This window comes from Diabrotica virgifera, chromosome 7 (assembly GCF_917563875.1).
Source record: "Diabrotica virgifera virgifera chromosome 7, PGI_DIABVI_V3a".
Classification (NCBI taxonomy): Eukaryota; Metazoa; Arthropoda; class Insecta; order Coleoptera; family Chrysomelidae; genus Diabrotica; species Diabrotica virgifera.
The window spans coordinates 44,237,437-44,253,537 of record NC_065449.1 but is presented as its reverse complement, the minus strand read 5'-3'; positions in this window follow the sequence as shown (position 1 = coordinate 44,253,537).

The following is a 16,101-nucleotide window of genomic DNA, read 5'->3' as shown; positions in this document are numbered from 1 at the left end:
ATTATTTAAAAATGAAAAAATGACTTGTTATTTGAGGAAGGTGATTACTGCCCTCCGCTACGTGTCGGGCAGTAAACTTCATTCTCGGGAGAAAAAGTAGCACTTTCCTCCCTTGTTATACAAATAGCTATTCCCATTCCCGGTCCCTAACGTTCAGTTTCTGGTCTTGACCGACAAAACGGTAATTTCTGCAAAAAAATTATCCAGAAAGTGGACATTTTCTGGTCGGTCCTAAAAATAGGTTCTTATGTTACAAGACCAGAAAGTGGTGTTTTTCAGGTCGAATCAAGCAGATTCCAGGGCGAGCCGCAGGCGAGCCCTGGAAGCTTGAGGAGACCTGAAAAACACTAATTCTCGGTCGAGTGACGTAAAATATATTTTAAGACCGACATTTTGCTGTATATATAATTATTTATTTTATGTTAATTCAAAATTCAAAATATGAATCCATATTTTTCAATTTGCGAACTCACCAAACAAGTTTGACAACCAACAAATTAAAAATCAACTGGCACGTGCCACTTCATAATAGATCGCATCATTGTTGTCATAATAACGGAATCAAGGCAATCTGTGTTATGAAATAGCGATTGTAAAATAAAATATAGGGACCGGAAAAAGCTTTTTCCACCTACCTCTACCGAAAGTATACTTTTCCGGACCTGATTGTAGGGAGCAAAGTTGTACTTTTCCTTCTAGGGAGGAAAAGTAAAAGTGACGTCATGGTATTTCATTCATGAAATGTAACTTATTAACGCCCTGTACAATATCTATTTTCTATTACGTAAGTTACTATACATTTTAACGTTTATTTATAAAACACTCTGTATTTTGCAGAATGGTAAAAAACAGTAAATTGTTATTTTGATTTAACAATGTTTACATTATTAATTTGACTTATATTTGACAGTTGACAGTTATATTGTACGTACTTGTTAGTTTTAGTTCTAATAAATTTTGTTGGTTAGTTACATAAATAAATTAAGTAAAAATGAAAACATGACTTGTTATTTGAGGAAGGTGGAAAAACCATATGTATAACATGGGAGTAAAGTGCCTTTTCCTCCCTTGAATGATTACTTCATTACTAGTAAACTTCATTCTCGGGAGGAAAAGTAGCACTTTCCTCCCTTGTTATACAAATAGCTATTGCCCGTCCCTAACGTTCACTTTCCGATCTTGACCGGCAAAACGGTATTCTCTGGACAAGAAATTATCCAGAAAGTGTACATTTTCTGTTCGGTCTTAAAAATAGTTATTTACGTTACAAGACCGGAAAGTGGTGTTTTTTAGGTCGAGTCAAGCAGATTCCAGGGCGAGCCGCAGGCAAGCCCTGGAAGCTTGGGGAGTAAATTTAATTTCAATGTAAATAAATGTATATTTAATTTTTTATTCTACACTCACCGGCACAAAATTCCGTCACCCAACATTTTTAATTAAGTTTGACAATTTATAACCTTATTATTTGTGCTCCGATTTCCAAGATTCTTGCACCAGTTTGTAGGTACATTTATTGATATCGTTTGGTATTGTTGCGGTAACAAATTTTTTTTGCATATATGGCATTATACAGGGGCGAATGGAAGCGTTGTATTCTCTCCTAACTTTAACAAAATTCTGTGGAAAAATGGAATATCCGTTTTTACCTTTATAGTCCTGTCATATTATCACGAAGGCATCGTTAAAATTTTGCTTCTTGAATGATCCGAATATTTTTTTTCTTGTAAGAGCTGTACCTTTTTTTGTAAATAAAAACACTGATTGGCTCATAAAATACAGGTTTAATTGATAAGATTAGAATGGCCCGCATGCAGCCCAGATCTCAATCCTGTTGAGCATTTATGAGATGAATTAAAAAAAGCTATTCGCCGTCATTATAGGCCTCCAAAAAATTTGGTACAGTTATGGCCCTGGCAGAGGAATATCGGGCTATTCCCCAGGTAAGGATACCATATCTTTATTCGATGATAAATAGATTGCGAGCAGTCGTTGCTGCAAGAGGTGGACATATCCGCTAGTGAGTTTGTTTTGTTGTTAATTTTGTTTTGCTCTGTTAATTTTAGTGCGTTTGATATTTTTTAATCTGCTGCAAAGCAGTGTTTTTATTTACACCTCTTACAAGAAAAGAGATATTCGGATAGTTCAAAAAACAAAACCTTAGTAATACCTCCAGGATAATAGTCCGTTCTTTAATGGTAAAATATTGCAAAACCTGTAAATTTTAAAGAACCGCTTGGATTGACATGAAATTTGGCATACACATAGCTAACAAGTCAAAGAAAAAAAGTGATATTGTGCCGATATGTGCTTTTGCCCTGGGGGTGGTTTTCACCCCCTCTCGGGGGTGAAAAAATATTCGTCCAAAGAAAGTCAGGAAATGGGTAAACTGGCTAATTTTAAGTAACTTTTGTTCTATAGAGTTTTTTCACTAAGTCAATACTTTTCGAGTTATTTGGCAGTGAATATGTTCATTTTTTCAACAAAATAACCACGCTTTTAGACGGTTTTTCGCAAATAACTCAAATAGTAAGTATTTTGTCGAAAAAACATTCTTATTAAAAATATAGCCTATAAAACATTTAAAAAAATGGTGTATAAATCACGTCTCTACACCTAGTAGAAGCAGAGTTATAGCTAATGAAAAATAGGTTCATATTCGTAAAATTCCAAATGGAATACTTCAACGTGAAATGACCACAAATGAAGCACATTTCGGAGATAACTCATTACAACTTATTTAAAGTGTTTAAAAAAAGCTTCATTTTTGTTTTATAAAAAAAATTTCTAGCATAAAAAATAAACAAGTTACGCTCAAAATAAAGTTAGTCCCTTTTGGTTTTGGTAAAAAAATCGAGAAAATCACCCCCTAATTAGTATCTTAAATGAACTTAATCGTTACGACTTCACAAGTTTCTTGTCTCGTGTATATATTGTTTATATGATCTGTAAGTTTCATCGGTTCAAAGTCCTTATTATTGAAAGGGCTGTAGTTAAAAGTGGTTGAACGAGTCACTGATCACGAATGTATGCAACATTGGAAACACCAAATCTTGATCAATTTTTGTCTAACAGAAAAACAAAAAAATACATGATATTTAGAAAAGCAAATCTGACTTTTTTTGTTTTTCGAGATTTTTGGTATCTCTAACAATTTTTAAGTTATTTTGAAAAAAAACATTTTTTTTCAAAATTTAAATTTTAAAAAATTTTACTTTGAAACCAATTTTTTCAAAAATAAGCACTTTGAGTCGATGAAACTTACAGATCATATTATAAACACAACATAAGTAAAATAATTTGTGGAGCGGTAACGATTAATTTCATTTAAGTTGCTAATTAGGGGGTGGTCTTCCCGTTTTTTTTTTGCAAAAACAAAAGGGACCAACTTTATTTTAAGCGTAACTTGCTTAAATTTAATGCTAAAAACTTTTTGTAAAATCAGAAATAAAGCTTTTTTAAACACTTTAAAAAAGTTATAATGGGTTTTCCCCAAAACGTGCTTAATTTTTTGGGATATTTCACGTCGAAATATTCTATTTGAAATTTGGTGAATATGAATATATTTTTCATTGGCTATAACTCTGGTTCTACGAAATCCAGAGACCTAACGCGTACACCATTTTTTTTATTTTTTATAGGCTATATTTTTGCTAAGAACGTTTTTTCGACAAAATACTTACTTTTTGAGTTATTTGCGAAAAACCGTCTAAAAATGTGGTTATTTTGTTGAAAAATGAACATGTTCACTCGCAAATAACTCAAAAAGTGTTGACTTGGCGAAAAAGCTCTATAGAACAAACGTTACTTAAAATTAGTCAGTTTACCCATTTCCGGACTTGTTTTGGACATATATTTTTTCACCCACAAGAGGGGGTGAAAGTCACCCCCAGGGCAAAAGCACACATCGGCACAATATCACTTTTTTTCTTTGACATGTAAGCTATGCGTATGTCAAATTTTATGTCAATCCAAGCGGTTCTTTAAAATTTAGATCAAAAACCGTGAAAGCATGGACTATAATACAAAAGGAGTATGAAACAAAATAAGGCCTCCAGTTTTTCCACAAAATTTTTTAAAATTAGGAGAACAAAACAACACTTCCATTCACCCCCGTATAATGCCAACTAAGCAAAAATTTTTTGTTACCAGAATAATAACAATCGACATCAGTACATATACCTACAAACTGATGCAAGAATCTTGAAAATCGGAGTACAAATAATAAAGTTATAGATTGTCAAACTTAATCAAAGATTTTGGGTGGCGGAATTATGTGCCGGTGAGTGTAGTTCAATTCAAAATTCAAAATATGAATCCATATTACTACTCTTATACTTACTCTTACTCTTACTCTAACATATACACCAATAAATAGAAGTCTTTTAATAAATATAAATAAAAATAAAAATCTTTTTATAAATAGAAATAAAAATCCTTAAAACTATCACATTTTAAAAAATTGTATATATGACATTCACTTTAGTCTACTTCACAAAAAAAATAACAGGCACAGATTTGATGGTTGTCTTTCACCAACTATCTCTTCACCCTCAAGAATTCCCAAACTCCATAAACTTGTTTACCTTTGCAACATTCTCCGCTTATTCCACCACATCCCGTTAGCATAACTTAAGCAGAAATATCATGTTAATGAACACTGAGGTAGTAGCTCCTTGTAACCGAATGTAAGTACGACACGTTATCATTGCATGATTATAGACGGCATACATCTGCATGTGTTTGTGACTTGGGGACGTTTGTTACATCCCCCTGTTTTACATGCATATGTATTTGTCTGCTATCTTAACTACTTTTATGAATGTTGTTCAATATTGGCTTGATCTTATGGATCTTTAGCATCTTTTACAACCAGACATTGTTCTAACTCTGGTTTTTGTTTGTAGCATTTAGTGACTTGTAACCGTTGACCTGAAGATGTTCTGCATACTTTAGAGAGCGAAACCGGTCGTCGGAAGTTACAATAAACAATTGAGAGTACGTCTGTCTTTTACTTCATTCCATATTTTTAAATTTGCGAACTCACCAAACAAGTTTAACCACAAATAAATTAAAAATCAACGGGCACTTGTTACTTCATAATAGATCGCAATATTGTTGTCATAGTAACGGAATCAAGGCAATTTGTGTTATGAAATAGCGATAGTAAAATAAAATATAGGGACCAGAAAAAGCTTTTGCCGGTCCCTTACGTTCACTTTCTGGTCTTTACCGACAGAACGGTATTTTCTGGACAAAAAATTATACAGAAAGTTTACATTTTCTAGTCGTTTTAAAAAAAGTCTTCTTTTATTAATATTGTAACTCCTTGTTAACCGTCATTACAGTCAGGTCTAAATATATTAATAGGCTATTGATTATATTCAAAATAAGATAGCTAAAAGGAACTACAACGTTAACGGGGTTTTATTATTTCATATGGTCAATGGACATCTATATATGAAAAAACCGCGAAGTGCTACCATTTAAAGGGGTGCGTTTTTGAGAAATGGGTGAATTAGTCCCTGGGCACAGGTTACATTAGGGTGAGTTCTATGCACTTTTGGTACAAACATATCTACATAAAAATTGTCCCTGGTTAAATTTCGTATCTAAATATCACTATTTAAAGTCAATGATACTTTTTTTTACAAAAATATATTCAAAAGAAAAAGCACAAAAAACCCAAGAGAAAGAAATTTTGTTTTTTGTCCCATAACTCTTGTCCACGAGGATATAGGTATAGACATTGCTTTACAGGAAAAAAACCTACATATAGTGGAGTCACTGAAGGTGGATATGAGCTATTACCTCCGATTTCGTTGAACCTCCATCGATTTGCTTGAAAATTGGTGAGTGGTTAGAGGATATCTCAAGGAACAAAGGTGACATGGTGCCAACTTGCGCTATTACCCTGGGGGTGGATGCCACCCCTTCTCGGGGTGAAAATTATTTTATTAAAAATAACCCCATAATTCGATAGAGGGACAAATTTCAAGCACAATTTGTTATATAAAGTTATTAAAATAAATTAAAACTTTTTGAGTTATTAACGATCAAAGATTTTAATTTTTCTTAAGAAAAATGCATGTTTTTAACCAATTTTTCATCAATAACTCAAAAAGTGTAAGTTTTTACAAAAAGGTATAATTTTCAAAATTGAAGCTAATAAACAATGAAATAAATCCCTTACTACAAAAACCTTTTAATTTTAACTAAAAGTGAGTTATAGGTAATTGAATGTATATTTTTTCGGTGAGTAAAAAACTCTATGTATTCAAGCTGAAATAACGGGAAATTGATGCATTTTGTAACATAAACTTATTAAACATTTGTCAAAGTACTTAAAAATATCTATTAAATGAGCCCCCGAACATGCTGATAGCGTTAAAATTTATGCTCCAAATTTTTTTCAAAATTTATCTTTTAAAAATTTTTCCAAAAAATGTTATTGTTTTTTTTTATTAACTCCATTCGTGTTTACGATATCAGGTTCATCTAAAAACTGTTTGAAATTTAATTCCAAGTGCTATTTAAGTACGTTAAACCGAATCTTTTAAACCACTTTCTTTTTTAATAATAAAAGGTTAAATGACCACGGTTGCATGGTTACCACGGCAAAATTTAAGATTTAAACGTTTCTATCTCGGTTATTTTTTACCCTATAGAAATAGTGAAACAGGCAAAATATGTGGCACAGGAAAAACTAAAATTTGGTTATACAGGGTGTCCCGAAAAGAATGGTCATAAATTATACCACACATTCTGGGTTCAAAAATAGTTCGATTGAACCTAACTTACCTTAGTACAAATGTGCTCATAAAAATAGTTACAGCCCTTTGAAGTTACAAAATGAAAATCGATTTTTTTCAATATATCGAAAACTCTCAAAGATTTTTTATTGAGAACGGGCATGTATAATTCTTATAATAGGCCCACTTTAAAACCAAATTATAGTGAAATTTGTCCACCCCATAAAAAATTTATGGGGATTTTGTTCCCTTGAACCCCCCCAAACTTTTGTGTACGTTTCAATTAATTCATTATTGTGGTACCATTAGTTGAACACAACGTTTTTAAAACTTTTTTGCCTCTTAGTATTTTTTCGATAAGCCAGTTTTTATCGAGATGCGGCTACTTTTTTACTATAGGTTTGTTCGTAGAACGATCAGCAACCGTTGCCAAACGTCAGACGCAAGCGCGTTCGTAGTCTACGAACTCGAACTGTTAACTGCGCAGCGCTAACTGCGTCTGATGGTTCGTATGTGATTGGATCGTACTACGAACAAACCTAATATTTACATAAAAAATTTATGGGGGTTTTGTTCCTTTAAACCCGCCAAATGTTTGTGTACGTTCCAATTAAACTATTATTGTGGTACCATTAGTTAAACACAGTGTTTTTAAAACTTTTTTGTCTCTTAGTCTTTTTTTGATAAGTCAACTGTTATCGAGATGTGGCTTCTTTTTCAAAATATACCAAAAAATTTAAGTTATAAATAAATTTTCAGATTATTAACAGGTGTCTATAATCATACTTAACCATATACAAATAGGTGGTGGATTCGACACATATTCAAAATATCTCGATAAACACTGGCTTATCAAAAAAGTACTAAGAGGCAAAAAAGTTTTAAAAATATTGTGTTTAACTAATGGTGCCACAATAATAATTTAATTGGAACGTACATAAAAGTTTGGGCGGGTTTAAGGGAACAAAACCCCCATAAAATTTTTATGGGGTATACAAATTTCACTATAATTTTTTTTTAAGATGTTGCTACGATAAAGATTCCTCATGTCCATTTTCAATAAAAAACCTCTAGGAGTTTTCGATTTATTAAAAAAAATCGATTTTCATTTTGTAACTTCAAAGGGCTGTAACTTTTTTTGTGAGCACTATTGTATATAGGCAAGTGAGGTTTAATCAACCTATTTTTGACCCCAGAATCTGTGGTATAATTTATGACCAATCTTTTCGGGACACCCTGTATATAATTTTTTAAGTATATTGAGTATTTTTGGAGTTATTATTAAAATAATATGTGAATTACAATAATTTTAAAAATTATGATTTTTTTAAATTATATCTTTTTTTCAAAAATATGCATTCTAAACCGGTCAAAATTATCGAACACATTAGTTATGCTAATATCAAGAAGTTCTTCTAAGGATTACAATAAATTTTAATTTTTGTGAAATGGCGTATGTTTTATTTTTCACTTTTTCCTAAAAAAATCGAAACGGTTCTTTTATTTTCATTATAACTTGCTTAATTTTGATGCTATTACCTTGTTCTGAAGCTCATTTGATAGGTATTCCGAAGTACTTTGGCAAAGGTTAAGCAGGAATATTTTATACATTGCATCGTTTTCCCGTTATTTAAGCTTGAACACTTAGATTTGAGTACTCGTCGAAAAAAATACACATTCAATTGCCAATAACTCACTTTGAACTAACATTAGTTTAGTTCTTTATGTGAGAAATGTATTATATTTTTTATTATCTTCAATTTTAGTAATAATAACTTTTTTGTAAAAGGTTATAGTTTTTGATTTATACGTGAAAGACCGATTTAAAACATGCATTTTTTTACGAAAAAATAAAATTTTTGGTCTTTAATAACTCAAAAAGTGTTGATTTATTTTAATAACTTTATATAACAAATTTTGCTTATAATTTGTCCCTCTATCGACTTATGGTATTGTTTTTAATAAAATAATTTTCACCCCCGAGAAGGGGTGGCGTCCACCCCCAGGGTAAAAGCGCAAGTTGGCATAATCTCACTTTTGTTCCTTGAGGTATCCTCTAATTACTCACAAATTTTCATGAAAATCGATGGAGGTTCAACAAAATCGGAGGTGAAAACCTTCAGTAACTGCACTAATATTTTTTCTTTAAAATGTTGTTTAGTAGAGGTAATTAAGATTTACAGTTTTCGAAATATGATTTTTCAAAGTTCGCCACTCACAGCAATTTTGGGCAATTTTCCTTGTTATTTCGCAAATATTGTTGTGTAACTTTTTTCTACGTAACTTTAGGTATATGCAATGGTACACGTAGTAGGAATAGAAATCAATTACCTTTAAAATGGTCTACTGTATAATGTTGTACGACTTTTTTAAAGAGATTATGGTTCTTCAAGCTTTTATACTTTTAACGATTTTTTATAATATAATATAAAAATAAAATAATATTATTATATTATATATTATATAATAATATATTATATATTATATATTATATATTATATATTATATATTATATATTATATATTATATATTATATATTATATATTATATATTATATATTATATATTATATATTATATATTATATATTATATATTATATATTATATATTATATAATATATATTATATATTATATATTATATATTATATTATAATACCTTGTATAAAAAAAGTATCTATTATTTTTTAAATTTTTTACAATTATTTTTGAAATTTCTCACTTTTTTTCTTCTACATTTAGGTATATATTATATTATATAATAAAAAAAGCTTATTTTGTTTACTTTAAAATGGTGTATTACAAAAAATTCTAGGATTATTTTTGAATAAGATAATATTTTTCAAAATGTAATAAGTACTTGCAACGATTTTTGATTTTAGGATTATTTTTTAAATTGCTCATTATACCTTTTTTTCTTGTACATGAATATACTATATATTGCTCAATAAGGAGGGCTTACTTTCTGTTCTTTAAAATGGTGTATCATCTATATTTAAATAATGGAAACCGAGTGATTCTTTGATATTTTTTTACCTGTATTATTTAAAATTATTTCTTTTACAAAAATTACATCACCATTAGTCTTAGAAAACATCACTTTAGTTAAAATTATTTAAACGTTGACATTTAAAAAATTTTCAAAATCAAAGTCCATCTCTTCGTTAGCATTAGCTTCAATATCTTCCTCTGACACCTCAGTTATCTTAGAGTTCCCACAATAAATACCCATGCACATGCACCCTTTGCAGAATATTGAACAAGAACTAATTCCTATCTTCCTACAACCGCAGTTTTTTGTACATCCTTTGGTACATTTACATGCTATTTTTTCAAGCAAAGCTTGTGGTGCAGGATTTTCAAGTCAAGTCAAGTCCGAGTCAAGTGGATCCAAAGTATTACCTATAAAAAATAAGATTCAATCATAACACACAATCACATAAAAAAGTTATAATGAGAAATTTAAAAAATAATCCTAAAATCAAAAATCGTTGTAAGTACTTATTACATTTTGAAAAAGCATATCTTATTCAAAAATAATCCTAGAATTTTTTATAATACACCATTTTAAAGTAACCAGAATAAGCTTTCTTTTTCTTATATAATATATACCTAAATGTAGGAAAAAAAGTTATAATGGGAAATTTAAAAAATAATCGTAAAAAATATAAAAACTCGTGAAAAGTATAAAATATTGAAAAGAAGTCGACCTCTTTAAAAGAAGTCGTACAACATTACACAGTAGAAAATTTTAAAGGTAATTGATTTCTATTCCTCTTACATGAACCATTGAATATGCCTAAAGTTACGTAGAAAAAAGTTACAGAACAATATTTGCGAAATAACAAGGAAAATTGCCCAAAATTGCTGTGAGTGGCGAATTTTGAAAAATCATATTTCGAAAACTGTAAATCCTAATGACCTCTACCAAACATCATTTTAAAGATAAAATATGTAAGTTTTTTTTTCTGTAAAGCAATGTCTATACCTATATCCCCGTGGACAAAAGTTATGGGACAAAAAAAAATTTCTATCTTTTGGGTTTCTTCGTGCTTTTTCTTTTGAATATATTTTTGTAAAAAAAAGTATCTTTGACTTTAAAAAGTTATATTTAGATAGGAAATTTAACCAGGAACAATTTTTATGTAGACGTGTTTGTACCAAAAGTGCATAGAACTCACCCTAATATAACCTGTGCCCAGGGACTAATTCACCCATTCCTCAAAAACGCACCCCTTTAAATGGTAGCACTCCGCGGTTTTTTCATATATAGAGATTCATTGACCATATGAAATAATAAAACCCCGTTAACGTTGTAGTTCCTTTCTATAGTACATAATCAATAGCCTATAAATTTATTAATAAAAAACTACCATGATATGAACGTGTATAATATGCAATAGGACTTAATTTTGTGTTCTATAACTAAAAATTAGAATTCATTAACTGATCAAATATTAATTGACCTTGTGAAAGGATTGTATATAACTCCTGCCACAATCATTTTCAGCGGGATTGCTAATAGCAATCCGATTAAAAGAGTCCCTATTGTTCTGTATAGTCTTATTCGCCATAAACTCTTTTATTTCTCAGAACAGGCATTTAGCTCATTGTGTAGCGGGGTTAATGCCAGCAGGAATATATTTCTTTAGCAAGGAAACGTGAAGCGCTCACACCCTTTCCATTCAAATCGAACTTTAACCTAACCTAGGCCAATTTTCTCCCTCTAACCCTTAAAATATGGGGTTTATTTTCACGAAACATTTTAACTTCAACGGCCGAAAGGGCGCGTGCGCCTCTCCCCCCTATTCGTGGAAAAAATATCCTGTACGCGTTCTTAGGAAGGATAGTGTAGCCGACGACGTCGGGATATGATTTAGCGTCGCGGCGGTGAATGGAAAATCGGCGTTGCCTGCCTTCGTGCTACAGGTGATGAAATTGTAAAATTTAGGGTAAAATATTTTATTCATAATGGCATAAACTGATGGAATCTCGAAGATAGACGGTTTTTGAATACAGGTGAGGTAGATTTGTAGTAAATTACATGCATTTTGTATTTAGAAAAAACATTTTTTTGGATGCATGCAAATATGCATAATTTTTTAACTTTGAAGAATACTCATACACGATTTATTAAAATACAACACCTTACCTTCTTAAGGTTTTTATCTGTGTTATTTTAAGTGAAAAAACATATGTGAAAACTTTTAAATTCCGATAAACGTGTTCAGGAATTTCAAATCTATTAGCTTACAATTTTTAAAAATAGCGAGCTTTTTTAAACAGAGGAACGTTATTTTGTACTTAAATTTTGATATTAATAACATATCTTTGTAAAATTGAAAAACAATACGAATTATGCTTCTTGAAGCCTTTATGTTTTTGTAACAGATTGTAAGGGTGAATCCAAACATAACCCTATTGATTTGGGAGAACCCATAAACATTTTAACTTTTTTGGCCACAAAATACACAAAAGGGTAAAAGCAATATTAAACCATCTTGAATATCATTTAAATCATTAATGAATAATCTCAAAGGGGGCTGAACGGGGATTACTGTTACACATATATACGTTTAATCCTGCTGGATTAAGGTAGAATTTTAATAGGTATACACTGCGTATCAATTTTAATGAAACACTGGGATAGGTAAACGAAATTTGTTTTTGATTTTTTCACTTACACGTTTTTAAAAAAAATAATAAAATCATATAGGTCTTTCATAAATATTATTTTAATCATTATTATTTTAATCAATAAATAATGTGTAATTAAATTCGTGCAGGTTTTTCTGAAATAAAATATTATTACAACAAGATTTAATTATAGCAAAAACCATATATGTCCGGAATAAAGAGATCCATATGGACATTTGGTGATTTGTAGATATCAAATTTTTACGAAAGGTTAGAATGCTGTTCAAACTTCTTCTTTTCTCGGTATTTCTTCACCGTAGCTCTAAAGAGAGACGACAAAGATTGATTAAACCACTCACGTAGGTTATAGACATCATGTTCGTCTTCCACCGAGCTATTTCAACATATTTTGGCCTAAATAATAAGATGGAGTACTCTGTAGCACTCTAAGTGTTGCATCATCATCATCAGTAGCTTGACAACCCTTTTTGGGTCCTGGCTTGTTCTAGGATTTTCCGCCATTCTGTTCTGTTCCTTGCTTTGTTCTTCCAGTGGGTAATCTCAAGTGTTTTCAGATCTTGTTCCACTTGTACCATGTATCTAAGTTTGGGTCTTCCCTTTGACCTTCTCCCTACTGGTGTTTACTTCATTATGTGTTTTGGTGTTTCGGTCTCCAACATTCGTTCAACATGGCCCATCCAGCGCAGACGTCCGATCTTTATGGATGTTACGACGTCGGGTTCGTTGTATGCTGCGTATAGTTCAAAATTATATCTTCTGCGCCATACGTCATTTTCTTCCTTTCTAAGTGTTGCATGACATCTTAAATTTTTCCTTATTTTCACTACTCGCTTTACTTTCTTGGACATTTTTGAAGTATTGAGTTGAGCCATATTCTTCGCGTCCTTCAGTAACACCAAAGAATATATACTTTCTTAGAAGAGTACTGCCCTGTAACGTTGTAGCATAGGATTTTGTGTTCCTACTGAGTAGGTGCATGTGATCTGACAACGACTACGGAGCTTGCGCGATCTCCTCATCACCGCGGCCGCAACATCCCTCGTCAACAAGCTTGCTTCTAAAATATGTAAGAGTGGAGCAACTTTCTTTAGATACTTGATACTTATTACGTGACAAATAAACGTGACCATCTGTTCCATGTAAAAACTTCTTCTAGGAGAGTATATATTCTTTGGTAACACTGTCAGTTAATCTCTGTAGTTCTTCTACAAAATTCGTAAGCAAAAAGAATCATCCGAACAGCTTAGATCACTGATCTTAATTCCTTTGACCGTGATACCGACATCAACCCTGGCAAGTGTCTCTTTGAAAATATGCTCAGAGTACAGATTAAAATGCAATGGTGGTAAGATGTACCGTTTTGTATGTAACTCCACGGAGAATTTCAATTGATTCATTGAAAATTTCAACGCCTATTCTGACATTTGCTTGTTCCAGTATAGATTTTATGCAATTCTTAAGTAATTGACATGTATTCCTATTCGTTCTAGACTTTCTAGCAATTTTCCATGTCTAGCCTTGTCGACTGCTTTCTCAAAGTTTATAAATCATAGTACAGAGGATAACAGACAGCTCTACACCTTTTGACCAGTACTGGCTGGCTGAATAATGACTCTCTTATTAGATGTCTTAGAACGGATCCTTGTGGTACTCCCTGTTTTATATAACATAGATGTATAAGTTTATTATTTTCTGTTCTCAAATAAATTTATCTGCAGGAGTAAAAGTTAAGAATAGTATCTACCATTTGCGGTGATATTTTCCATTAAAAAATCTAGACAAATATTTCATATGCTACTTCTATATCTAATACTATTGCCCGAAAATAAAAATTGTCTTCGTGCTACAGGTGATGAAGTTGTAATATTTAGGGTTAAATAAGAATTAATAATGGCCTAAATTGATGGAATCTCGAAGATAGACTGTTTTTGAATACAGGTGAGGTCGATTTGTAGTAAATTATGTGCATGTTCTATTAAAAAAAAAACATTTTTTTGGTGGCAAGCCAACATGCAGTATTTTTGAATTATAAAGAATACTCATATATGATTTATTAAAATAAAACACATTATCTTCTTGAGGATTTTTTACCTGTATTATTTTAAGTGAAAAAAATTATAACTGAAAACTTTTTAAATTTTTATAAACGTTTTCGCGAATTTACATTATTTTAGCTTATAGTTTTTAAAAATAGCGAGTTTTTTACACAAAAAAACGTTATCTAAACACTTAAATCTTAATATTAGCAATATATTTTTGTAAAATTGAAAAACATTAAGAATTATGCTTCTTGAACCCCTTATATTTTTGTAACAGATTGTAAGGATGAATCCAAACATAACCCTATTGATTTGGGAGAACCCATAAACATTTTAACTTTTTTGGCCACAAAATACACAGGAGTAAAAGCAATATTAAACCGTCTTGAATATGATTTAAAACATTAATGAATAATCTCAAAGGGTGCTGAACCGGGATTACTGTTATGATATACGTTTAATCCTACGGGATTAAGGTAAAATTGTAATATACACTGTGTGTTCATTGGAATGAAACACTGGTATAAATAAATGACATTTGTTCCTGATTTTTACATACACCCGTTTTAAAAATAATCATATTAAAACAATATACCGCTTATATAATAATATATTATGCAACGAGCATTTAGTGATGGTCATTATGAAGCGAGTATGAGGGTTACGAAACGAGCCGTATGCGGCGAGTTTTGTATAGAGTACGAGCTTCATAATGATAATTAAATGCAAGTTGTATACACTATTTTTATTCTATGATCATTAACAACAAGAAATATATTCAAATTTTGTAACACAAATAAATTTAGTAGTTTGTCGCTTTGACAGTTGTCAATATGTAAACAAACGGTCATGTATTTGACTCGCCATTGGTCACTGCACGTGTACCACCTTTATCGCGAATGCCATATCGCGATTCTATTGGTTAAAAATCTGTATCTTAATGAAAATCTGTATCGTAATGAAGTTCATTATGATACAGGTAGTGACATCATAATTGATATATTATAGTATGAGAATAGAAAAATATAATTTTTATCATTTTGAATAAATAAATCGTGTTTATTTAAATTCGTTAAATTTAAATTTAAATTCAAGGCCTTTGAAAGAATGATACTGAACCGGATCGCAGAATATGTGGAGACTAAAATTATTCCAGAACAAGCAGGATTCAGGCCCGGAAAGTGCTGCTGCAGTCAAATTCTTAATCTCACCCAACATATTGAAGATGGTTTTGAACGGAAGGAAATAACAGGAGTAGCGTTCATAGACCTAACTGCCGCCTATGATACAGTTAACCATCAACGGCTACTCGCAAAACTCTACGAAACTACAAAGGATTTCCGACTAACAAGGTTAGTGAAATGTCTCCTCCAGAATAGACGCTTCTACGTAACGCTCCAGTCCAAGAACAGTCGGTGGAGGGACCAAAAAAATGGGCTACCACAGGGAAGTGTCCTCGCGCCGATTCTATACAACATATACACCAACGACCAACCCATACACCAACAAACAAGGCAATTTATTTACGCTGATGATACAGCGGTGGCAGCTCAGGGAAGAACCTTCAATGAAGTCGAAGTGAAACTGACAGATGCCCTGGGAGACTTAGCTCTATACTATGATAAAAACCATCTGAAACCCAATCCCACAAAAACCCA